We start from the raw sequence: 25,304 nt of genomic DNA, 5'->3' as shown, positions 1-25,304 counted from the left end.
CAAGTGAATGGTTCTTCTATTTCCTCATTAAGTATATATTAAGAAATTTTAAGTCCAGTATAGTTAAGATACAGTGGAGTAGTCCTTTTTAAGGGACAGATGCCACCTGTTGTTTTAGAAGCTGTTGGAAGAAAGTCACAGAAGTGGTAGTGTTGAAGGAAATGTGGTATGGGTTCCAGTGGGGAATCAAGGAACTGGTGAAATGATAAATCATAAGACAGGGACCTGCAAGATTTGTTCCAGTGAATGTTAGGGTACTGAGGGAAAGATATCAGAAAAGGCAAGAGGAGATACGAAAAAGAACAGTCATAGCAAAAAACTTTTTGTTGGAGAAGACTGTTTTTTGATAACTTTAATAATGGTTTTACTGTGGAGTTTTCAGTAAATCTTCACTGTACATGCTTTATACTGATAATAATGTGGTTTGCCATAAATTCTGGGAGCACAGAGTGTGATACTTGGTGCTAGTATATGAGACAGGTAAGATTTCAGAGCAAAAGCACTGTCTCAGATGTGACACTGAAGACACTGAATTTTACATAATTGATCTTTTGATGTATGGATTTCTTGGATTCCTATTATCCCTGCTTTCTCATTTTTTCCACTCTCCATAATTCCAGTCTTCAGCTTTAATGAGATGTATAGAGGTCCTTATTTTGGAGAGGGACTAGAGAAATGCAAATCTAACTTATTCAGAGCGTCTTGACAGCTATGTTTATAGATCTCTAGGCAAAGTATGTGTCTGGCCTTTTTCAACGGAGTATTTTCAGTAACAAGTTGTCAGTGAGGTCAGTGACTAGCAGTTCAGGATTAGATACCACCCACCCTGGTTTGTAACCTCCCCTTTCTTTCTTATCCTGGGTGAATGACGCTCAGCTAAAGTGACTACCCCACTACCACTGCCTCTTGATTTGGTACTCTGTAACTCTGACTAAGAAGTCTTCTCCCTCTTCTTCTTTTTCCCCCCCAAAACTCTTTGGAAAATTCCCTACAAGAGCCGAAGTTTAAAAACATTGCTTTATAGAAAGCAACAGAAAGGTAAGCGACAAGTTTGTAAAGAGAAGAGCTGGACTTGGGTGCGTTCTTGTTGCTGCGTTGAATTGCTCTGCCTTAGTTATATATCGTAGTTTTGAAATGTGGGATTTCCTTCTGAATTAAAGTACATCACACTATTATATAAAACGGGAATGTTTTGAGTAGTTATGATGAGAAATGTAGGCTTTCATGCTAATTTTAAAGTTATAAATAACTTTCAAACCAGTGCCAGGGGAAGCTAGTAGCCAAGGTCGTGCTTTGCATTCAGAGAGTTTCTGGCTATAAAAAGCCGATTGCAATACTGTGCAGGAAAAGATAAGATGCGGCCTGGATGCTTGTGCTTTGGCATGGGGCTGGGGCAAAAGGAAGCAAAGACAGAATGTCTGAAGGGATTTTACTTTCAACCAAAACGTTGTTCACAGTAAATGGAAGATTTTTCAGATGAGATAGTGGAAAAAGCGTTATTTCCTGAATTTAATATCTTGCTCATGTATTTGTTTAATAATTGGCAGTAATATCAAGAGGTCGAATTCTCTCAGAACTGGTTTACCACCATTTATAGTCAAATAAAAATCACACCATGTGAAATGTAATAATAATGTATAAATAAGGCACTGTTTGATGCGGCCTCAGTGACTGAACAGTTGCCTTCAGTCGCACTGAGGACAGAACTGGAAGCACTGAGTGTAAGTAGAAACCAGAAGAAATTAGTTCATCGATTGTACAGGTTTGAGTCACTGATAGACACCACTAAGAAAGCCTGCTACCGTGTCTTTGAAGATACATGAAGTACAGTGATTTGCTTAAAGCATGCAAGTACGAAAAATAAGATTTCACATTAGCTTTGGGTCTGAGTTTGTGGTTATTAACTTATTTAGACATATTGAAAGCTCAACATTTTGAAAATAGTTGTGATTTGGAGATGTGGATTATCAACAGTAACATGTGAATGGTGTATTTGTATGCACTGTTAAAATTTCATTATTCACTATAAAAATGACCTCAGTATTAGCAAAGGACAAATTTGTTAAATGGAAAAACTCAAAATACAGACAGTATAGACACAGCTATTTCCATGTGTTACCCTCCTATACATAATCTGTGTCTTCCTTCTTACTTGAGTAAAATATTTGGATTTTACAGTAAAATTTGTTTTCATTGTAAAAATAATATGAATTCATTGTAGGGATTTTGAAAGCACACACACAAAAAATAATTACCTGTAATCTCATTGATGAATTTCCTTTTAGTCTTTTTTCTGTACATGGCTTTAAGATGAATTACAGCAATACCATAGAGGGAGTCAGAGAAGATAGTGAAGTTTTAATTTTGTTATGGTTGAAATTAGGAGCTATGGTTGTAGAAATAGACTATATTGAAGGAAAAGGCCAAGGAATTGGTGGCCAATAAAACTATTTGACTTTTGGAAGTGGTGGCTGACCAGAGAAATCACAGCAGAGAGAGTATAGAGATATCAGTATTATTTGGTGGGAGATGAGTTGAGGTATAGGGTTGTAAATTTTTAAAGAATATATTCTGCCTCTATTAAAATCTTTTTAATTGTGCAGTTTTATTTTTCAGTGATATTTAAAGGAATACCAAAGCTAAGGAAGGATAGCAGTTCCCTTTTCTCATCCCTATGCATTGCTGTCTGTGTGTTTTTATTTTTCTTTGGAATAGAAGGGATTAAGGTTTGAGAAGTTGGCCCTCGATCTTGCCTGAAGAGAAACTATGTGCTTTGTAATGAAGACTTAAAAAAAAATAGGGTTTATTTAAGGATCACTGGCTCCTGGGAATGTTCATCTAGAGATTCAGGAAATGTTATTTTCTGATTTTTGTTTGGATACTGGATTTTAAGTGACATGGTACCGTGGGGTGGAACTCCTGAGTTTAGCCAAGTGGCAAATCTAATGGAAGGTGACAGATCATTGAGACTACAGAGTTTTTGAAAGTGAGCAGGACTATTAGCTGTTGCATGTGATTCTCACCTGCTTAATTACTGGTTTTAACTATATTATTGGTGCCTGGATGCAGCCAATTTTATCTGCTACCAATTTAGTCATGAACTTCCAGGGTTTGAGAAATGATTTTAAGTTTCTATGTGGCAAATTGTAAATTAGGTCAAATTTATTTGGCACACCCACTTCTACCTCTTTTTCCCGTTTTCATTATCCTGACCAGTATACTTGTTTCTGCTTCAGGTTCCTTCATCAGTGGGGAAATAGATTTGATGGAGAAGGCAATGTTTAGTGCAAAAAAAGGTCCTCAAATACAGGAACTTGAGCACTTTGGGCCCTAATTTATATTAGCTGCATTAATCAGTAGTTCTCAATCTGTGATTGGTCTATGAAAGGAGTAAAGTTTGTACCAGAATGTAGGTCATTTGTGCCCTAAGACTTTGTAGCAAGGCTTTTTAGAAGAAATAGTAATTGATTTATATTCTTGCAAACTCCTTATATCATTGTAGACTGTACTTGGGATAGCATTGCTTAAATTACCCTGTATAGCATTTACCTGCATAAGGGGGAGGGAATTGGGATGGAGGTGTACAATTAATTAGATAATAAATGAATTAGTAAGTTTCAGTTGATGAGATTTCTGGAGGTGGTATTAATGCAAAGTGGCCCTGAATTAGCTCATTGAGAACCCTCAGAATGACCAAGAGGCAGGATTGCCAAAAGCTCTATATTGAATCTAATCTGGTATTGGCTTTGGAATTAATTAATTCATTTATTCTAGATGACATGTGTAACAAACTTTATTCTTAGTGCTGGAGATAGATACTAGTAAATCAAATAAAGGCCTTGGCTTCTAGTGTGTGTGTGTGTGTGTGTGTGTGTGTGTGTTTGTGGTTGGGGATGAAGGGAGAAAGGAAGTAAAACTGATTTCTCTGTGATTCCCCAGAAGTGGTATCATCATCTGTCTTAGTCCAGGGCTGGAGCTCATAGGTCACACTTCTGTGGGAGTTTGCAAGATTAACTTGCTTTTTGGTTAGATTCTGCAATTCTGTTTTCTCAGTATGAGATAGCAAAGGAATACTAGTTTTTAGAACCAAATAACTTGTGGTAGGCACTATTGGTTGCTCATGTAATATCAGTCATAGAGTTAAGAGTATGCAGTATTTAAAATTTGACAGCTTTTGTCATATTTCTTTCCAAGAAGTTCATATCTATTTATATCCCCACTACTTGTATGCTAAGAGCTTATGTCCCCAACTCTAACTGGCACTGATGACATTCTTTCAAAAATTTTCCTTTTGACAGTCCTGTAGGTTAAAATGATATCTGTTCTTTTGATTTGTATTTAACTAATTATGAATAAAGTTAAGCAATTTAAAAATATTTATTAGCCCATTATATTTCTTTTTACATAGAATGCCTTTTTACATCCTCTGTCCACTTTTTTCTTTTTATCCCTCCAAGGTAAATTAAGAAGATAAGCTTTTTGTCTGTTTAACATATTTAATATGTCTGTTTAGTTTTTGACTTTTAAGTTTTATTTTTAAATTGTGCAGAAAATAAGATTTTTGTACTCAAAAATTTAAACCTTTTCCTTATAACTTCTGGGTTTTGTGTTTGCTTAGATGACCGTTTCAACTAGTATGCATAAATGTGTAATAGATAAATTCACTTATACTTCTTTCAGGATTTTAGTCTTTGCTATATCTGGAGTTGATTTTGAGCAAAGGAGTGAGGCTGGGAGTCAGTTTTATGTTAATTTTTCATCCAAATGTTTATTCATTTGATCCAATATGATTTCTTTAAGAAAACATTTAGATTGTTTCCAGCTTTTGGTTACCACAAACAATACTGTAGTCTATGATGTACATCTTTGTATATATGTTTAGATTCCTAAAAGTGGCATTGCTTAGTCTAAGAATTTGTGCATATAAAATTTTATGCATATTGCCAGCATGTCTTCAAAAGATATTTTACCAGTATACACTCAAACCAATAGTGTATGAGACAACTTACATGCCTTTATCTTGTCAAAAAAGATTTCACAGAAGATTGTTTTGTTGAAATGAATTTACCCTCTTTAGCAATGATATCATAAAAAGAGAGGAAAATTAAATTAGTCTGAATGGCTTTTAATGAAACTATACCAAGATATTGCGAGATCATTTTTCTAATTAATAAAATTTTGTATTAAAATTTGCTGGGTATCAACATCAAATTTACTGGTTTTAATTTTTAGAGCCTACCTTTCTGATAGGGGACAGCATTTGTGAGTTCCCAATGCCATGAGTACTCAAAGATGTAAACAATTATTCTGTAGTGATATATGCAAATTTTTTGCTGCTCTGTAATACAGTGGTTCTCAACCAAAGTTACTTTTGCTCCCCAGGGAACATTTGGCAATGTATGGAGACATTTCTGGTTATCACAACTGGGAAGCTGGTATTATTGGCAGTTGGTGGGTAGAGGCCATGGATGCTGCTAAACACCCTACAATAGACAGGAGAGTCCCCCATAACAAAGAATTATCCAGGCCAAATGTTAGTAGTGCTGAGGATGAGAGACTCTGCTGTAATAGACTACACCTGGAAACAGATGTTCATCTAAACCGTTAAGCATTCCTTCATTGTCTTTTTCTTGTCTTGTTTATCAATATATTCTCAAGTCTGTTGGTACAATCTTACTGTCATAAAGACCATTCTCTTTGGTAGATAAGATGGAAGCAAACACAAAATATTGTCATTTTCCTTTCTTTCTGTTATTTGTCAATATCATGAACTATGTCTGGGAGTAGAGGAGGGCGGTTGTACCTTTCTTGTCCTTCTTCCTTCAAATGGAACCTAAAAGTTTTTATGTTGTTTTGAGTGTTTTTCACAAGTCTCTGCTTATCCTAGGTTTAGTCCACTCTTTTATTTTTTTTGTTTTTTTTCTTTTTCTTTTTCTTGTTTTTAAAATTTATAATAGTTGATTGTCAAATTGGTTTCCATAAAACACCCAGTGCCTCTCCCCACAAGTGCCTCTCTCCATGACCATCACCCCCTGCCCCTCTCTCCCTCCCCCTTCAGTCCTCCGTTCAATTGCAGTATTCAATAGTCTCTCATCATTTGTGTCCCTCGCTCTCCCCAACTCTCTTTCCCCTTTCCTCTCCCCATGGTCCTCTATTAGGTTTCTCCTGTTAGACCTATGAGTGCAAACATATGGTATCTGTCCTTCTCCACCTGACTTATTTTGCTTAGCATGACACCCTCGAGGTCCATCCACTTTGCTACAAATGGCCAGATGTCATTCTTTCCCATTGACATGTAGTACTCCATTGTGTATATATACCATATCTTCTTGATCCATTCATCAGGTGATGGGCATTTAGGCTCTTTCCATGATTTGGCCATATTGTAGAAAGTGTTGCTATAAACATTTGGGTACATGTGCTCCTATGCATTAGCACTTCTGTATCCTTTGGGTAAATCCCTAGCAGTTCTATTGCTGGGTCATAGGGGAGTTCTATAGATAGTTTTTTGAGGAACCTCCACACTGTTTTCCAGAGCGGCTGCACCAGTTTACATTCCCACCAACAGTGTAGGAGAGTGCCCATCTCTCCACATCCTCTCTTTTAATACATCAATACTACAGTGATGTGTTCATTCTTACCTTTACCTTCTTCCTTCTTCTCTTGCATGTCCTTTAAAAACCTCAGCTCTTTGGAAAGCTTCTTGTACACCACATTGAGTTATATTTGCATACATTCTCTTCCATTTTTTCTTCATGTGATTGCCAGTAGTGGTTTTTATTTTTTGACCTATCTTTCATTTTAGAATTTCTGGCTCTGGGACATCCTTATATTTTCTCTGGCCTGCTAAGCAATTTAAGATACTTGTCTTACTTTGCTTTGTGTTTTCTTCATTGGCTGTAATGTAGCTTTCCCAGTGGTTCCTGTCACTTTCACATCACTAGCACTTACCAGTTAAGAATTAAGTTAGTTGGTAAGAATTAAGTCCAGGCTAGCAGTTCCATTCCTTGCTTCTTTTGCCCTTTGAATGATGACGTTGCTGATAGAGAAGCAGCAAATAAAGGAGAGGAGTGATTTCTCCAATTAAGATTAAAAACATTTTTCTTTAATGTTTATTTACTTTTGAGAGAGAAATAGAGGGAGTGAGCAGGGGAGGGATAGAGAGAGAGGGAGACAGTCTGAAGCAGGATCCAGGCTCTGAGCTGTCAGCACAGAGCCCAGTGTGGTGTTTGAACTCACAACTGTGAGATGATGACCGGAGCCAAAGTTGGATGCTTGACTGAGCTACCCAGGTGTTCTCCAACTGAGATTTTAATTAATTTATTGTCTTTTTGGTTTTTCTTATTTAAAAAATTGTTAATCTTTGCTAAGTCTCTCTTTTTTTGACCTCTGACTTCAATCAATTTTCTCTTCATTTTATTTTATTTTATTTTTTTAATCACTTCTGTCCTAAAATTTATGTGTTTGGGCATTTCACTGAGAGCACAGAGTAGGCAGTATTCTAAATTTTCTTTTGTCTTGAGGATAATTTCTCTTTATCTTTAAGACATTGCCTTTTATGTTTTACAGTCTTTTAATTTTGGATTTTTTCTATCTGCTTCTTTTTGAAAGATGGGGTTTAATTGGTGTTTGTCATAAGTGAGATATGTATATCCCCTTTGAGCTTCATCACTCTCAACTTTGAACTACAGCATTTGTCTCTTAGATTTAAATCTCTTCTCTCTTAAGTCTCAACTATCTCAGTACATTTCTGGGGTACAGAAGGTACATATCCATTGGGGCAACTATTATCTTATTCATATTATTCAGTCCTCTACTTGGAGGTGAATTTAACTCTAGATAATTTAAAATAATTTATTATCATCATTATTATTTTAAAGTTTATTTATTGATTTTGAGAGAGAGAGAGGAAGAGGGAGGTGGGGGGGGGGAGAGAGAGAATTCTGAGCACGTTCTATGCTGTCAGTGCAGAGACTGACATGGTGCTTAATTCCATGAACCGTAAGATCATGATCTAAGCTGAAACTAAGAGTTGAACAGTTAACAAACTGAGCCACCCAGGTGCCCCTAAAGCAATTTAGATTCATTTTTCTAAAAGAGATGGATAAAACCTAATCTCTAGAATACCCTTCTGCCATTGTTTTTCTTGTGTCTTTGCCCCTCCTGTTGGGGTTCTCATATCTTGGGGTATAGTATATCATTCTTCCTTTGTCTTCTTATATCCCATGTTGTATTTCTGGAAACTAAAATCTTCCAGCAGAGTGTACTTAGACATTTGTTGCTAGGAGGTGACCAGGAACATGTCTGGCTATCTGAAAAGCAACTCCTGTGCAGTAACAGGATGAGAGTTGGTTGTTGGGTTGTCCCTGTCACCCTCAGTTCTCTGACAGGATGTCAGGACACACAGATGTGAGGGTCTGGCTCTGAGGCTGCCTTAAATTTAGGTACAAGGGAGTTCTAGTTCCTCCTCCTCCCAATTTATTTATAAAATATAGATAGTAGGGTGGCCAGATTTAGCAAATAAAAATATAAGACACACAGATTTGAAGTTCAGGTAAACAACCAGTGTGTGTGTGTGTGTGTGTGTGTGTGTGTGTGTGTGTGTGTGTATTTTTTTTGTCCCAGATATTGCAAGGACATACTTATGCTGGAAAATTATCCATTGTTTATCTGAAATTCAAAGTTAACTGGGGATTCTGTATTTTATCTGGCAATTATAAGGTTCCCCCAATGTTTGCAAATCATTAGGAGATATTTATCCTTTTGTGTCTCAGGTACTAATGTATGAGGGTCTTTTTCTGACTTAATAAAGGTTGTCTTTTCCAGTCTTTCTTCACCTGCAGGGTTGGTCAAAACTGGGAGGACTAGAGGAAATCTGTAGAATCGGGAGCCTTCAGAGAGGAAAAGAATGAAGACATGGACTTCTTTCTTTTACAATATATTTATAATTAGAAACTTTTTAATGCATTAGACTGGTCCTGGATAAGAAAGGACCTAGTAAGAAAGAATGTCAAAGACCTTAAACTAGAATCCTTTTTGTAGGCCTGCATTACCTGGTGGGAGAGGCTCTTTGGGTTTGTGAATGATTGGAGGCAGAATGCTAAGCAGGGTCTGGCCTGGTTAGTACTTGGATGGGAGATTGGAGGCAGAAGGGGGCAGAGGCCCTCCTGACCCAGCCACTGTGTTTGGTGAACTGAAGCTGTAAGCATGGATGCAGTGCTGTACCTCTGAGGGGGCAGGCTGGTTCCTTCTTGAAGAGTCATCATGGCCAATGTCAGTAACTGTAGTAGCAAAAGCAAGAGGGCAGCAGGCGAAAAGGTCCCAGTGGACTTCAAGGGATCAGTTTCCATCAGTTAACTGTGTGCTGGGAGTAGAACACTAGCAGCCTTCAACCGGACCCACTTGTATGCTAAACATGTTCTCTTGTTTTCTCTCTTTGAGGCATGGGGGTCAAGAGGCCCCTGGAATTCTTGAACAGTTTAAGGGATAAGAGATACTGGGCTCTCTGTCAGTCTGGCATTTGAGAAGTAGTTTTAAGTTGTATTTGTCCACTTGCCTTTGTATTTTTGTTGTTGTCATGGGAAGAACATGCTCCTGATAGCCTACTTGTCCAAGGAAGATGAGAAACATGTAGAACAGATTTGGATTCCAAAACTGCAGCTTGGAGTAAGCCCTGCCAGGCCCAACTTGGATTAGCCAACCTAACCACCGGCCAACCTGAAAATGCACAAGGGAGAATGAATGTTTTATGCTACTAAGTTTTAAGGTGTTTTGTAATGTAGCATTATTATGGAAATAGTAACTCATAGACCATTAAACAAAAATGATTTGGTATAATATTTCATAAAGAATTCTTTAAAAAATAATAAGGAGGCTAGCTCAGGTGGAGGAATGTGTGATTCCTGATCTTAGGGTTGTGAGCTAGAGCCCCAGGTTGGGTGTAGAGATTACTGAAATAAATAAATATTGAAAAAACTTAATAAGGAGAAGAACAACAGAGAAATGGGTTAATTATAAGTCAAAAAGTAATTCACAGAAGAGATTGGAATGACTGATAAATCAGTGAAAAGATATTTAGCTTATTTCACTAGTTATTAGGTAAATACAGATTAAAATAATGTTGAGATACCTTATGCCTATTGGATTTGTAAAAATTAATGTCTGGTAATAATGTAGTATCTGTAAAGATGCAAAGAAAGTGGAACTTTCATATATAGATGGTGGAATGTTTATGGATACAAAGAGAGATCTATCAAGAAGGGAGAGGATATTTTTAAGGTCTCTTACTGACAAGGGATCATATATAAAATATAGGAAGAATTTTAGAAATCAGTGAGAAAAAACAGGCAACCTACGAGAAAAATGGCTAAAAAGTATAAGTAAGAAATTCTTAGAAGAGATACTTGAATGGCTGGCTAGTCAACCCCGAGCAGATCACCATTGACATGGTTGGTAAAACATACAAATAAGTTAAAACAACAGTGAGATCCACTTTGTACTTCCCGTGTTGGCAGAAGCTGAAATGTCAGGCAGTATCTTGTGCCGGTGAGGAGATGGGGACATGTGAGCCTACGTGTTGCTGGTGGTGTTATTTTGGAGACCAATTTGGTAATATTTGTTGAAATTGAGTGCTCAAATGCATTCTGACCCAGAAATTCTACTTCTGAATTGCATTAGTTTACTAGGGCTGGCATAACAAAGTATCACAGACTGGGTGGTTTAAACACTAGAACTTTGTTTTCTTAGTCTGAGCGTTAGAAGTCTGTGATCAAGGTGTTGACAGGTTTTGTTTCTCCTGAGGCCTCTCTCCTTGGCTAATGGATGGCTATCTCCTTGCCATATCCTCAACATGGGTATTTGCCACTGTGTATCTGTGTCTTAACCTATTCTTATAAGGACACCAATCATATTGGATTAGGGCCCACCCTAATGGCATCATTTTGACAATATCATATCTTTTTTTAATGTTTTTAATTTATTTTTGAGAGACAGAGACAGCATGAACAGGGGAAGGTCAGAGAGAGAGGGAGGTACAGAATCTGAAGGAGGCTTTGGGCTCTGAGCTAGCTGTCAGCACAGAGCCCAATGCGGGGTTTGAACCCACAAACCGTGAAATCATGACCTGAGCCCAACTTGGGCTCAGGTCATGATTTCAGTTTGTGGGTTCGAGCCCCATGTCGGGTTCTGTGCTGACAGCCCAGAACCTGTAGCCTGCTCCAGATTCTGTGTCTCTCTCTTTCTCTGCTACTCCCCTGCTCATGCACTGTCTCTCAAAAATAAATAAGAATTTAAAAATTTTAAAAAATGAAGACCTTATTTCCAGATAGTTATATTCTAAAGTATAGGGGGTTATAATTATAGACATATGAATTTTGTGGAGGATGCAATTCAGCCCCTAACAGAGTGTATACATTAGAGGGACTCTTGTATAGGTATAAAAAGAAGTATGTATGAGAATGTTTATTATAGCATTGTTTCCCATAGCAAAGAGTTGGATACTACCTGAATATTCTTGAATAGGGATATGGACAGATAAATACATAATAAATGTGTCTGATAGAATGCTAAATTAAATAAATGAAAGAAACTAAAATTTAGTTAAAGAAACTAAATTAAATAAATTATATTAGTTGGGAATTAATTTTTCTCAAATAACAAGAAATCTGTAGGTAAGAAGTTCAGAGCTGATGACATCAGGGACCTGAGCTCTTTGCATGATTTTGCTCTGTCATCCTTCCTCCTTTTAGCTTTTTAGTAACACTGCTTTATGTCCAGGCATCACACCAGAGATAGAAGAAGGAGAGGCAAAGGGCCATGGTAACATTATCTGATTCCCTTTTTATAGGGAAAGCAAAAGCTTTGCCAGAAGACCTCTCAGTGGACATCAGCTGACACCTCATTGGCTAGAATTCTGTCACATGCCATTCTGAGTTGCAAAGAAGTCTGGGAAGCCTAAGCTGTGAAAGGCAAGGGAGAGTCGGGTTGTGTGTTGCTTGAGCTAATCTATGGTGTTTACTGCATGTATATAGTTCAGCATGTTCAAACATGAAAATATAATGTTGGGATGGGGAGAGACAGAAAGAGAAAAAGAGACACTCAGAAAGAGAGAGAGAGAGGAAGTACAATACTATTTGTAAATTTGAAAGTCCATACACGCATAAAACACACACACACCATTGTAAAGATATATATCAAAAGAACTATGGGAAGTTGTTTAGAAAGGCATCATTAACTACTACACAGTGGATGCCTATAGGAAGATAGGAGTGGAATGGAACTGAGGCAAGCAATATATACTAAGACAACAAAAAATAAAATACAGCAGAGTTTTCACAGACTAGTTCCATCAGTTGAATTTTAGCTGAGGATCATGATTAATTGTGTCAGTCTGATTCTGTGCTCTGAAGATCCAGGAAAAAAAAAGGCTGGGATGGTTTGGGATATGTGTGTATGAGTTAGTTGGACTGTTGGGCATGATTATTATATAGAGTTATAGTGTAACTCACTATGCTAATGACTGAGTTTAATTAGTTTACCTTACCCTATGATGAGTTTTATTATTTTCAGTACAATTGGAGGCTTGATAGGAGTGATGTTATAGTTAAGCTTAGTGAGTATAGCAGGTATTCTCTGGATAATTTAGGGATATTATGAGTTTTGAAAAATTGATTTTCTTTGTCTTTGTACATATATTTCTTTTGCTTTATAATGCAAAATTGGTAGACTTGACTTGTAGAGAGCCAGTGGAAGACATGAGCAAAATAAACATGGCTACTTGGTAATAAAATCCATCATTCTCTAGTTTTCTGTTATTATGTTTGGAAACAGAGTGGGAGAAAGGATTTCCTTCTCTCTCTAAAACAGCCTCAGCAAGTGACTGACTCTTTGCTCTGGAATGAAGTATGTTGGCACAATTCCATAAATCTTACTTGGGAACAAGACACCAGAGGTTTCTATTTTTTACTTATTGTCATTCTTTTGCTTTTAGTTCAGTATTCTGTCCTTTAACCATCCCATATCTAATCCTCTAAATAAACATAGACCATTTATTAATATGTGTTAGTGTATCTTTCATTTTCTCTATTAAACATATGTTACAACTTTGGAAGCAGATCTTAAGTTCTTCCATTTTAGAAATATGTTTTGTTGTTACCTAATTATAAATTATCATCATGGATGGGGTAGATGACTTCCCTTGGTGAAATGGATCAATTTGCTAAATGAAAAATCTGTGGACCTAATGATTCTCCATCCATTTTTAAATCAGATAGGCAATTTTTTTTCCTCTCTCTCATAGCAGCAATGGCATTTTGGTTTGAAAAAGTAGAATCCCACAAAGAGAAAAGTATCTTTCTAAATAGTAACAATAATTAATTGGTGAATTATTTACCCCTGCAATTATAACTCCTTTAGATTCTTCTTAAGAAAAATGTTTACTTATTTATCTTAGAGAGAGAGAGAGAGAGAGCACAAATGGGTGAAGGGCAGAGGGAGAGGGAGACAGAGAACCCCAGGTAGGCTCTGTCAGTGCAGAGCCCAACACAGGGCTTGACCCCATGAACTGTGTGATCATGACCTGAGCCAAAATCAAGAGTCAGATGCTTAACCAGCTAAGCCATCCAGGTGCCCAGGACTCTATTAGATTCTATGGGTAATTTTATAAGCACTTCTTCATAGTAGCTTTGTAGGTCTCATTTCACAATATGGGAAAAACAGGATAAAAGGGGTCTGTTAACATAGATATGGGCAAACAGAGTGAAGCAGAGCTTGAATTTAAACCCAGTTTCCTTGTGTTTCTGCTTGTTCTTTTAATTTCATTCCTTCTCTTCCTATTCCTAGTGGGTACTTGTCTTGCAAAGTTCTATCCTTGGATGCCTTATCTTTCTCTTCTGGGAACCTTGGAAGATCTCATTTAGTCTCATGGTTTAGGGTGTAACATGGATGCATAGTTGTCATATCTCTACTTCTAGAGTTGTTTTTTTCCACTGAGCTTCAGGATCCTGCATTTCAGCTATCTAGTGGACATTTGCACATGCCACTCAGACCTCAAACTCATCATACCTAATGTATGTTAGAGTTACAGGATGCCCTAGACTTGTTCATTGGTGTGAATATTATCTGTTATAAATCCACTGCAATAGTTTAGGGAAATAATAAGTAATTTTCAATATAAAATATAATACTATATATAAAAAGTATATTAAAAATTCAGGTTGAATTTTTAGTTCAATGGGGGCATTTTTGCTAAAAATAAAAAGGATCATCTTAAATAGTATTTATTTACTATTTAGTCTCTCCCCAGGCCAAACATTGTTGTTAAAAAATTTTTTTTTATCCTCAAATAGAATTGAGAGTAACCAGGCCTTTAGGTGTAGTTTTTTAAGCCAGTAGGGAAACCAAAAATTGCTGAATGAGACATAATTCAGGGGAGCCTGTGTCAGGAGCCAAACTCATAGCTGGAAGGTAGAGTAGAATTAAGTGTTAGATGAAAACAAAAAAATTAGTTATCTGTATATTCTAAAATTGGATGATTTTAGATTTTTCGATGATTGGTGAAAAGGATAAGCAAATTACTTGCAAAACTGGTATTTCAGTTTTCTTATGAATGCATATCTTGTAAGTTAATTTGAGAAATAATTCTAAGTATCTCTTTTGTATCATAGGGAATATATCAGTCAGAAAATTAACAATACAAAATTTTCTGAAAAAGACCCATTATAGTTGAAAAGATGGTATACTTTACTTCCAAGTGTAAAAGATGATTTTTATATAGCTACCATTAGTTATTATAGGAGGAAAGAAACTGCCACATTCAGTTATTAAAAAATGATTTTATACAGTGAGGAACTCACAACTTGCTTTCATTATAAGGAATAGAATTTTCTTTTAAAGGAAAAGTAGCTATAATTTCCTATTTTGAATCACAATTGAGGAAGAGAATGATCATTTCTTTTCTTTTTGGAAAATTTAATACTTGAGCAATAAAGGGTGTGTCATTAGTGGTAAGTTTAGGAGCATGAAAAGAGAGCACTCTTTGAGACTTTAGATCTGTTTTATTTTTGCCAAGTTAACTTCATAAACTTAATGTTTGTGATAATAGTTTCAGAGAAGAATAGAACATTTTTATCTTCAGTCAAGATGAATTTGTGGTAGTTAATGATTTTGGCTATTTCGATGGTAACATCTTTATTTTTAGAATAAATCAGGCAAATCAATATTCAGTCTTTTCCAAACTGATGTTGTAAAATAAGGAATTTGTAGCTTGTATGAGGACTTTATTAGTCATAACATTGTATGCTTATGAGAAATGCAATAATTCTATAACAGGATCCCTGTCTTCTAGAATTGTCCTGTAGCTAATTATAATTTGTCTATATATAATGGACAAATACCAAACAAGGCAATTAGAAAATATTAGCTAACAGTTTATAAATATCATATGTAATTTTGAAGAGAAATTATTTTGCATTATATTGTAGTTTTATTTTCTTTGGAGTTTGTTTTAGATTTTCTAATAGGGCTTGGAATCTTTATGTAGGGTTTTTATTTGTTTCTTTGTTTACATTTTTTTTTGGTCCCAGAAAATCTAGGGTTGTGGAAAGTCATTTTGATGATGAACCCAATTCTGTTACTTCTTAGTCTTTCTTTCACTACCATGACGATGCATCTTATTGAACTGATAGAAGAAATAATGGTGGACTTCGCCACAGATGAGAAGTATTAAACATGAATATGGGTCATATAAAAGTCAAATTTATATAGGCAAAACAAAATGGGATATTTTTAAACACATTTAATAAGGAAAATTGAAATGGTGTGTCCCAGTTTGTAGATGAAGCATAAAAATAAATGTCATTGGATGACGTATTGTTGGCTTTCAGAATCAAATGATACCCTCTGCTGGGTAAATTAGGGATTGTGTTTAAAAATGAGTAGTTTTTTTTTTTAAAGCTGATTGCTGTAAAAAAGGATTGAACAGTGTAGAGGAAGTATTGTGAAATAATATAGGAGAAATTATAAATGTGGAGAATGATGCCAATGTATGACTTAAATAAATATTTTCTGAAGTGAAGCAAATATAGAAATATCCATAATTGAAATTTTCTAATCTTTTGATCTATTTTTTAACCAGGGAAGTTAACATAGCAGGGGACAAGCTCCATGAATCTGCTTCCTATTTCTCATAGCAAGTCTGATATTTAATTTACTTTCATCAGTTAAATTTCATCAGTTAAATTTAGATTAAAAAAAAATTTTAAAGCCACCTTGGAATTTACAATGTTTTGGGAACACATTGCACACAAAAGTTATGTTTTAAAGTTTATGTTGGAAATATATCATCATTTCAGTGCAAATTTGAAAAATATAATTTTAAGTCTGATTCTGTTTGATGTCACTCTTCATCGGCGTATTGCTTTAAGAGCACCCATCCCCCACTTTGTGCTTGAGCCACTGTGTCCTGTCAGTCATCCTGAAATACACTAGGGTGCTTGTCAGGCTGTTTGCTTACAGATGCATCATAAGCCAAATTGTGAGCCGTAAGAGTGGCACTGAATTTCTAAATACAAGAAATTGCTTAGACAATTGATTTAGTATCTGTATATGGGCAATACTCTGTCCTGCAGTAGGTGAGTGAAGTGTCAAACTTTTTAAGATCCAATTTTGCTGTAAAGCAAATCCTATAATTTTAGATTATCTGTTGCTTGGTTAGATAACTTTGGGGGAGATGAAAGGACATTATTTCTATAAAATGGGATGAATAGAAGCTACTATGCTGTGCATTTATTACTTTTATAACTAATTTTCCTTCTAATAACACTAAGCTCTAAACTACTTTATGAAAGCTCCAATTTTATAAATGTCTACTTTTTAAAATAGATTAGCAGGCATTTCAGATTTAGATAAAAATGTGATTCTGTTACCCATTTTTTTTTTTCACAACAACTGAGGCAACTCATTTGAGCAGAGACTCAATTCTGCTATTTGGAGTGTTTATTAGTAGTTTTAAAAATAGCGCTAAAACAAGTGCTGCTGTGCCAATGACCAAGCTATAGTAGTGTTAGATCAGAGTGTTTAAAAGTTCCTGCTGTGTGACTGAGCTATTACTTTTTAAGTAACTATATGCAAGACACTGGAAGCTTTACAACCTTTACACATAAAAGTTATGCAGCAAGCAGTTTCTTCCTTTTTGCAAACAATTTAATTTTAATAATGGGCCTCTAAGCTTAAATTGTGCGTGGATGCTTTCCCTGTGTTTTTGGTATTCAGCCTTAAAAATTTTCAAACAGGGCATTGATAAAAGCAAAAAGGAACTCGGATTTCAGTAGTTCCGAGTTCAGTGTGGTAGAGAATAGTTAAGGGGCAGCAAGAGTCAAAGTTTTAAGGTTTTATCTAAGGTAAATAAGAAGAGATTGCTTTTGCAGGTACATGGAATGATCATTTCTTTCTTTCTTCTTCTAGAAAAGATTTAAGGTGACTTGTGACTTACAAAGCTATATGAAACTCAAGATAGGGCAAATTAAAAGTGGATTGAAAGAAGAAAGGAAAACAAGCATGAGGATTTAAAACAGAGTCAGGAATAAGGCAAAAAAAAAAAGCAGCTGTTTTGACTATGGTTTTGTGACACTAGTGTGTTAGGGAATGACAGGAGAGAAAATCTGGGTTACAGAAATCTTACAGGGGTGTTTTATGTAAACCAGCTGTCTTCCTTACTGGGAAGGCAGTTTGGAGTGAGGAGAGTATGTTGGACAGTGAATATTAAATACACTTTAAATGTCACTTGTGTTTTGGTGGAAAAAAAGTAGAGATCTGCTGCCCTTTTAACCCACGCGCTGATTTATGTGGGCAAAAGTGTGGCTCCAAGTTTTCTAGGAGCAGAAAAAGATTCGGTCTTTTTACTCAACTCAGAAGAAAGATTTAAGAGGTTTAGTTTTTTAGAAACAGCAAGAATTTCTCTAAATAAGGTCAAAATCTAAATTTTAAAACAGATATGATCAAGCCAATGTTTAAAATAAATTATATTTGCCAATCTTGTATGAATCTATGAATCTCGTCCTAGTATTTTTTAAAAATAGATTGTTGTAATGAGATTGTAATGAGATGTAGTGTTGTAAATGAGATTAGCTATTTCTCTTCCTTTCACTCTTTCAGTTTAGTGATAAATTTAACTTGAATTTCAACTAATGTTAGGTCAGAATTAAGTGGATCAATCTAGCTGGGAAGGAAGTTGTTGGATAGAAGGAAGGAGTTTAGATAGGACTTCTCTTAATGTACTTTGATCTTTACTCAAAATACAACCACTCTAGGCTCCGTACCACACAGCATACTAAACCCAGCTTGTGTAAGTGAACAAGCTTGCAAACTGATTGTTTTCATCCAATTGTACTGAAAAAGAACAGAAATGTATCAGTTAAAATTTTGCTAAGTTTCTTCACTGATATCTTCAGATATCAAATTAACATGTTGAATCGGGGAAAATCATTTGGCTCTTTTTAAAAAGAGCCAAATGTTGTTAAAAATAAGATTAATAAGATATGATTATTTTTTAAATGGCAGCAAAAAAAAAACACCCAAAAATACTCAAAGCTTTTGTTTTTGTACTATAAACACATGCGGGTTGAGTTAAATTCTTTTGAGAAAAATTTTGAATCCTACACATAACCCATCAGATACATGAATGAAAAACAGGCTTGCAAGCTGTGAAGCAAATATTGTTAAGAAGTTAAATAGCATCTAGGCAACAAATAAACAGAGATATATCAGAGAGGTCAAGAATGTTATGTAAGTGTAATCATACAGCATATACTTAAATTTGTCTGATTCTTGCATAATGCCTTTGAGAGATATTCCTGTTGTTGCCTTATATGAAACAGATATTCCTGTTTTTCCTTATATGAAATGTGATGGTATGGTTGTATTACAAATTGTTTATTCATTTGTTGATGGAAATTTGAGTTTTCAGCTCTTCACTATTACGAATAAGGCTACCATGAACATTTGCATATAGGTCCCTCTGTGGACATATTCTTTCATTTCTCTTGGGTAGATATCTAAGATATGGAATTGCTAGGTCATAGGGTGGGTATATGTTTAACTTTGTGGAAAACTGCCAAGCTGTTTTCTAAAGTGTCTGTACCAGTTTTTGTTTTCACTACAATGTGTGAGATGTCCAATTGCTTCTCATCTTTGCTACCTCTGGTATTGGTAGTCTTTTTAATTTTAGTCATTCTAGTAGGTGTGTGTAGTATATGTTGTGGCTTTAATTTGCATTTCTCTAGTGACTAGTGACATTGAGCATTTTTCATGTGCTTACTTGCTGTCTATATATCTTCTTTGGTAATGTGTCTTTTCAAATGTTTTGCCCATTCAAGTTATTGAGCTGTTTTTCTTTTAATTACTGATTTCTTAAACATTTTTTTAAATGTTTATTTATTTTTGAGAGACAGAGCACAAGTTGCGGAGGGGCAAAGATAGAAAGGGAGACAGAGAATCTGAAGCCGGCTCCAGGCCTTGAGCTGTCAGCACAGAGCCCAGCATAGGGCCCGCACTCATGACCTGTGAGATTATGGCCTGAGCCAAAGTTGGATGCTTAACTGATGGAGCCACCCAGGTGCCCCTTAAATTATTGATTTCTAAGGATTCTTTATATTTTCTGGATATGTGACCCTTATCACATATAGGTCTTAAAAATACTGTGGGCCAGTCCATGGCTTGCCTTTTCATTTTCTTAACACTGTCATACAAAGGGCAAAAGTTTTAAATTTCATTGAAGTCCACTTTATCCATTTTTTTCTTTTATGGGTCATGCTTTTGGTGTTGTATCTAAGAAACTTTTATCTAACCCCAGGTTATAAAGGTTTTCTCTTATCTTTTCTTCAAGAAGTTTGATAGCTTTAAGTCTTACCCCTAGCTCTATGATCCATTTCAAGTAAATTTTGTATATGGTGTGAGGAAAGGGTTAAGGTTCATTCCTGTTTATGTATAATTTCATCACCAATTATTTCAGCACCATTTGTTGAAAAAACTATCTTTACTCCAATGAGCTACCTTGGTACCTTTGTTGAAAATAATTTGTCCATGTTAATATTATGTCTAATATATGAGGATTTAAGAAAACATAATTATCATATTATCATACCCAATCATATTAACAGTAACTCTCTAATATTATCAAATAGCCTTTCTGTGTCTAATTTTAACTGTTTGAAAAATGTCTATAGTTTAAAAAATGTATATAGTTGGATTTTGGAAACAGAATTCAGGATCGACATATTTTATGTGGTTGTTAATAATGCATATTTTTTAATGTGTAGTAGTATTCCCCAAAACCAAGCCATTTTGTCTTCATGTATTTCTCACATTCTGGATTTGAGTGATTGTAGCCTTGTGATTTCCCTTAACACATTCCTCCTTCCAGTAAGGTGGTAGATCTACACGAGGCTGGATTAGATTTAGTTTTAGCTTTTTTGGCAAGAATACTCTATAGGTAATGTGGTGTACCTCTATTCTATTATGTCAGGAAGCAGAGAGTCTGGGTTGTGTCACTTTTGATGACGTTAGATTTGATTAGTGCATTTGGGCTCTGTAAGCCTGATTCTCAAAGTCCCCTGTTAATCATTCACCTAAGTGATTTTAGCTTTTACTGACGATCATTTTCTAGATCTACTATTTTTAAGGGGATGTAAATGGTGATTTTATCATTTTGTAATTCTTCATTAATTTTATTGGTTAGGATTATTATATAAAGAATTTTAAAATATTACTCTAAAGTATAGTTCAAACCAGAAAATCAAGAAAACACTTGATTATTTCCCATTCTTCTTCAATTTTCAGAAAAATAGGATGGTATCATAGCAACTTTGAAAGGTGACCAGTGAGTTTTTGTTTTTGAACTAATTTTTATATATGTTTAGTGTATTGCAATCTTTATTCTTTTGATGCTCAAACTTCCCATTTTTGGTCAGTGTGAACCCCTTTAAATTGGATTCTGAGTCTTTTGACAAAATTTGAGTGGTTTTTCTTTCATAAGATGATGTTCTTGGCTCATTTTGTGTATTTACTACCCCAGATCTTTCTCGCCTTTCTGCTGAGGAGCCTAAGTCCTTTTATGGGAAATAGTGTTTAGGGAACACAGTCTGTTTGTTGCTATTGCTGCTCCACCCCTTTTAATTTTTTATTAATTTTTTATGTTATTACTTTTTAAACACCTTTTTGTTTTGTGAACAGAGCTAAGAAATAGATATTTTTTAGGAAGAGAAAAATATAAAATAAGGTCATATTGATATTTCCAATAAGACCACAGTGTTTTCATGTAAATTTTCAGAATTTGTATTTGTATCTCTTTTATTTTTTAAAACTTTTTAATATATTTACTTATTTATTCTGAGAGAGAAATAGCAAGTAGGGAGGGGTAGAGAGAGAGGGAGACAGAATCTGACAGTGCACAGCCTGATGTGGGGCTTTACCCCCTGAACTGAAATCAAGAGTCGGATGCTTAACCAACTGAGCCCCCCAAGTATCCCTGTATCTCTTTTTTCTTATGCTAGAAATCTTATTTCCTAATAGCATGAATATAATTATTCACTTTATCCTAATGGCGTATGCAATACACATGTAAGCTTATATGTGTGTGTATGTGTGCATATATATAATAAGAATTTATAAAATTGTATATATTACATATATTTAATAAGGACACTAAATGCAGTTTAAGATTACCTTGACTCTCTTTTTGTCCTAGAGGATATCACTTTAAGGATTAGAGAAAAATTACTGTGTTTTGAAGTCACTTGAAATTAATTGCTGCAATAAATTGCTTTGGGTGCACATTAGTTTTTATTTTTGGAGAAGATATCTAGAAGTGAGATTGCTGTACCCAACTCTCTTCTGGTAACTATCTGTTTATTCTCTAGTTAAGAGTCTGTTTCTTGGTTTGTCTCTCTTTGTCTCTGTCTCTGTCTCTCATTGCTCATTTGTTATGTTTATCTTAAATTCCACATGTGAGTGGAATCATATGGTTTTTGTCTTTCTTTGACTGACTTATTTGACTTAGCATTTTACACTCTAGCTCCATCCATGTTGTTACAAATGGCAAGATTTCATTCTTTTTTATGGCTGAATAATATTCCTGTGTCTGTGTGTTTTTGTGTATTGTACCTTCTTTATCCATTTATCTGTTGATGGACACTTGGCCTGCTTCTCTAACATAGCTATTGTAAATAGTGCTATAGTAAAGATAGGGGTGCATGTATCCTTTTGAATTAGTTGGGTAAAATGAAGGTTTTGGATAAATATCCACTAGTGCAAAGCTGGATTATTTTTAACTTTTTGAGGAACCTTCATACTGTTTTCCATTGTAGCTGCCCTGGTTTGATTCCTCCCAACAGTGCACATGAGTACCTTTCACCCCATATTTTTACCAACACTTGTTTCTTGTGTTTTTGATTTTAGGCATTCTGATAAGTGTGAGATGATATCTCATTGTAGTCTTGGTTTACATGATGAGTGATGTTGAACATCTTTTCATGTGTCTGTTGGCCATCTGTATGTCCTCTTTGGAAAAATGTCTGTGTCTTCCACCTATTTTTAAACTGGATTAATTTTTTTTGGATATGGAAATGTATCAGTTCTTTATCTGTTTTGGATACTCACCCTGTATCATATATGTCATTTGAAAATATCTTCTCTCATTCAGTGTGTTGCCTTTTAGTTTTGTTGATTGTTTCCTTCACAGTGCAAAAGCTTTTATTTTGAGGTAGTCCTAATGGTTTATTTTTGATTTTGTTTCCCTTGCCTCAGGAGACATATCTAGAAAAATGTTGCTGCATTCAATGTCAGAGAAATTACTGCCTGTGCTCTTTTCAAGGATTTTTATGTTTTTATGTCTCATGGTTAGGTCTTTAATCCATTTTGAGTTTTTTATGTATGGTGTTGAAAGGGGTCCATTTACAATCTTTAGTATTTCCCAACACTATTTGTTGAAGAGACTGTCTTTTTCCAAATGCATATTCTTTCCTCTTTTGTTGAACATTAATTGGCCATACAATTGTGGGTTTATTTGTGGATTTTGTATTCTGTTCCATTGATCAGTGTTTCTATTTTGTGCCAGTTCCATACTGTTTTGATTACTACAGTTTTGCAATATAACTTGAGGTCTAGAATTGTGATGCCTCCAGTTTGGTTTTTCTTTTTCAAGATTGCTTTGGCTTTTAGGGGTCTTTTTGGTTCCATACAAATTTTAGGATTGTTTGTTTTAGTTCTGTGAAAAATGCTTTTGGTATTTTGATAAGCATTGCATTTTTATAGAAGTTTTTTAGAAGCTTTAAATTTATTTTAAGTAATCTCTTCTCCCCATGTGGAGATGAGGGGTTCAAATCCAGCACCTCAAGATCAAGAGTTGCATGCTCCTCCAACTGAACCAGCCAGGCGCCCCAACATTATTTTGTGTTAGAGAAATCACTTTGGGAATAGTTTGAAGGATAAATTGAGGTTGCATAAAACTAGAAGAAGGGAGACCAGTTAGGGTATTATTACAAAGTCTAAATAAGTCTAATGAGGGTCTGAAGTAAGGAAGAAATAATGGGAATGGAGAGGAATCGGATAATATGAGAGGAGCTAAGGGGATAGAAACAATATGGCGTTTTCACTAATCTGTTGTGGAGAGGCAGACTGAAAGAAAATATTCTAGGACAATGTTCATGGTGCTGGGTTGGGTACCCAGCTGTGGTAATCTAGATTAGAACTAAAGATGGTGGCAACAGATTTGGGGGGGAAATCATGAGTTCAGTTTTGAGATGCCTGTGAGACGGCCCAGTAGTCAATGAATTTGGGAGCTCTGAAGCTCAGGTGAGAGATTTGACATAGATTTTGAGGTTCTGTGTAGAACTGAAAGTAGGATGAGATTACTCAGAGACAACAGTATAAGATGAGCAATGAATGGGATGTCAGGGGTTGAACCTAGGGTAACAACCCTCCTTAATAGCAGGTAGTAGATAAACCAACAGAAGATATTGGGAAAGAATGTCTGAAGGGTAGAAAGTGAAAGAACAGAAAGTCTTTTATGTTTTATAGAGAGAATACTTAGCATGTGAGATGAGAAATAGTTAAATAGGGTTAGTAGATAGATAGCCAGAATTCCAGAGATAAGTATTTTAAAAAATGTTTATTTATTTATTTTGAGAGAGAGACAGAGAGAAACAGAGAGAGCGAGAGAGAGAGAGAGAGAACAAGAAAGAGAGAGAACACATGTGAGCAGGGCTGGGGTAGGGAGAGACAGAGAGATAATTCTAAGCAGGCTCCACACTGTCAGTGCAAAGCCCTACTCAGGGCTCAATCCCACAAACTGTGAGATCACGACCTGAGTCAAAATACAGAGTCAGAAGCTTAACTGACTGAGCCACCCAGGAGCCCCATTTAAGAAAAGAAAATTTAAAAGTAGTGGTAAAATAGTGAACTTAGATGGTTATGTTGAAAGATTTTGGCACAGACATTGAGAAGCTTTCTTAAAGGAATATGGACAAATAAAAATCAGGAAACAGACAAGGAGCTGAAGTTTTAAAATAGTTATATAATATTGGCTTTCCCAAGTGTATTAATAGATACATAGAAAAATGAATATATTGTTTTCAGAGACTTTGGTCTGTCTTTATTCTGATAAGCAGGCTCTTATTTCTAGCTAATAAGAGAAGAAAGAAGAATTGGGGATTTTTTTGGCTTCAAATTGTGGTTGACAAGAATTTTACTTTCTTCACCATTCTCTTTTTGTTCTCTGCCTTTCATAAAATATACCTTAGGAGAATTCATATATATTCAGCTGTCTTACAATATTATGGAGTGGAACCAGTCCACAGGCCCATTGGACTTATAGCAACAAAAGCCACTGTCACTTTCAAGGTGTATATGAAGGGCATGTTACTTCTGCCCTGGTTGCTTAAACTTGATGCCTTATAGCTGAAGGTTTTTCTTGTCCTGAGTGATTCAATGAAAGCTTCTCTGAGGTCTCACATATTAGATTATCTTCTTAGATTTCAATTGGACTAATTTAGTTCTTTGGCTTTTAAAATAATATGTAGGTAACCTTCATGCTGGTCTTGTATGAAATGGCATCTCATAGTGTTTCAGTTCTCATTTTTATATGTTACAAAATGTCCTTAAGTTGAAAGGCATTGCTATATAGAATAACCATGGGGCATTTCTGTCCTTTCTCCTTATGTGCAATTTTGAAAATGTGTGTCTTTGTGAAATACAGGGTGAGCTTGTAGTATGAACTGGCATTTTATAAAATAACATGAAAGATGTGTTGGTAA

General features: G+C 35.4%; 1 protein-coding gene across 2 annotated transcripts in view; it reads left to right on the top strand.

Annotated features, from left to right (window-relative positions):
* Window positions 1-906: 906 nt before the first annotated feature.
* Window positions 907-25,304, top strand: part of CTNNA3 (catenin alpha 3) — a 1,635,386-nt gene continuing 1,610,988 nt past the window's right edge. For both annotated transcript variants that reach the window (XM_029931758.1, XM_029931757.1), the window contains exon 1: window positions 907-1,038. The gene's annotated coding sequence lies outside the window, so the exon portion shown is untranslated. The remainder of the gene's footprint in view (window positions 1,039-25,304) is intronic.

This window comes from Suricata suricatta, chromosome 2 (genome assembly GCF_006229205.1).
Source record: "Suricata suricatta isolate VVHF042 chromosome 2, meerkat_22Aug2017_6uvM2_HiC, whole genome shotgun sequence".
In the NCBI taxonomy this organism is placed as follows: domain Eukaryota; kingdom Metazoa; phylum Chordata; class Mammalia; order Carnivora; family Herpestidae; genus Suricata; species Suricata suricatta.
Note: the sequence above shows the minus strand (reverse complement) of the source record. Positions and strands in the feature narration are given on the sequence as shown.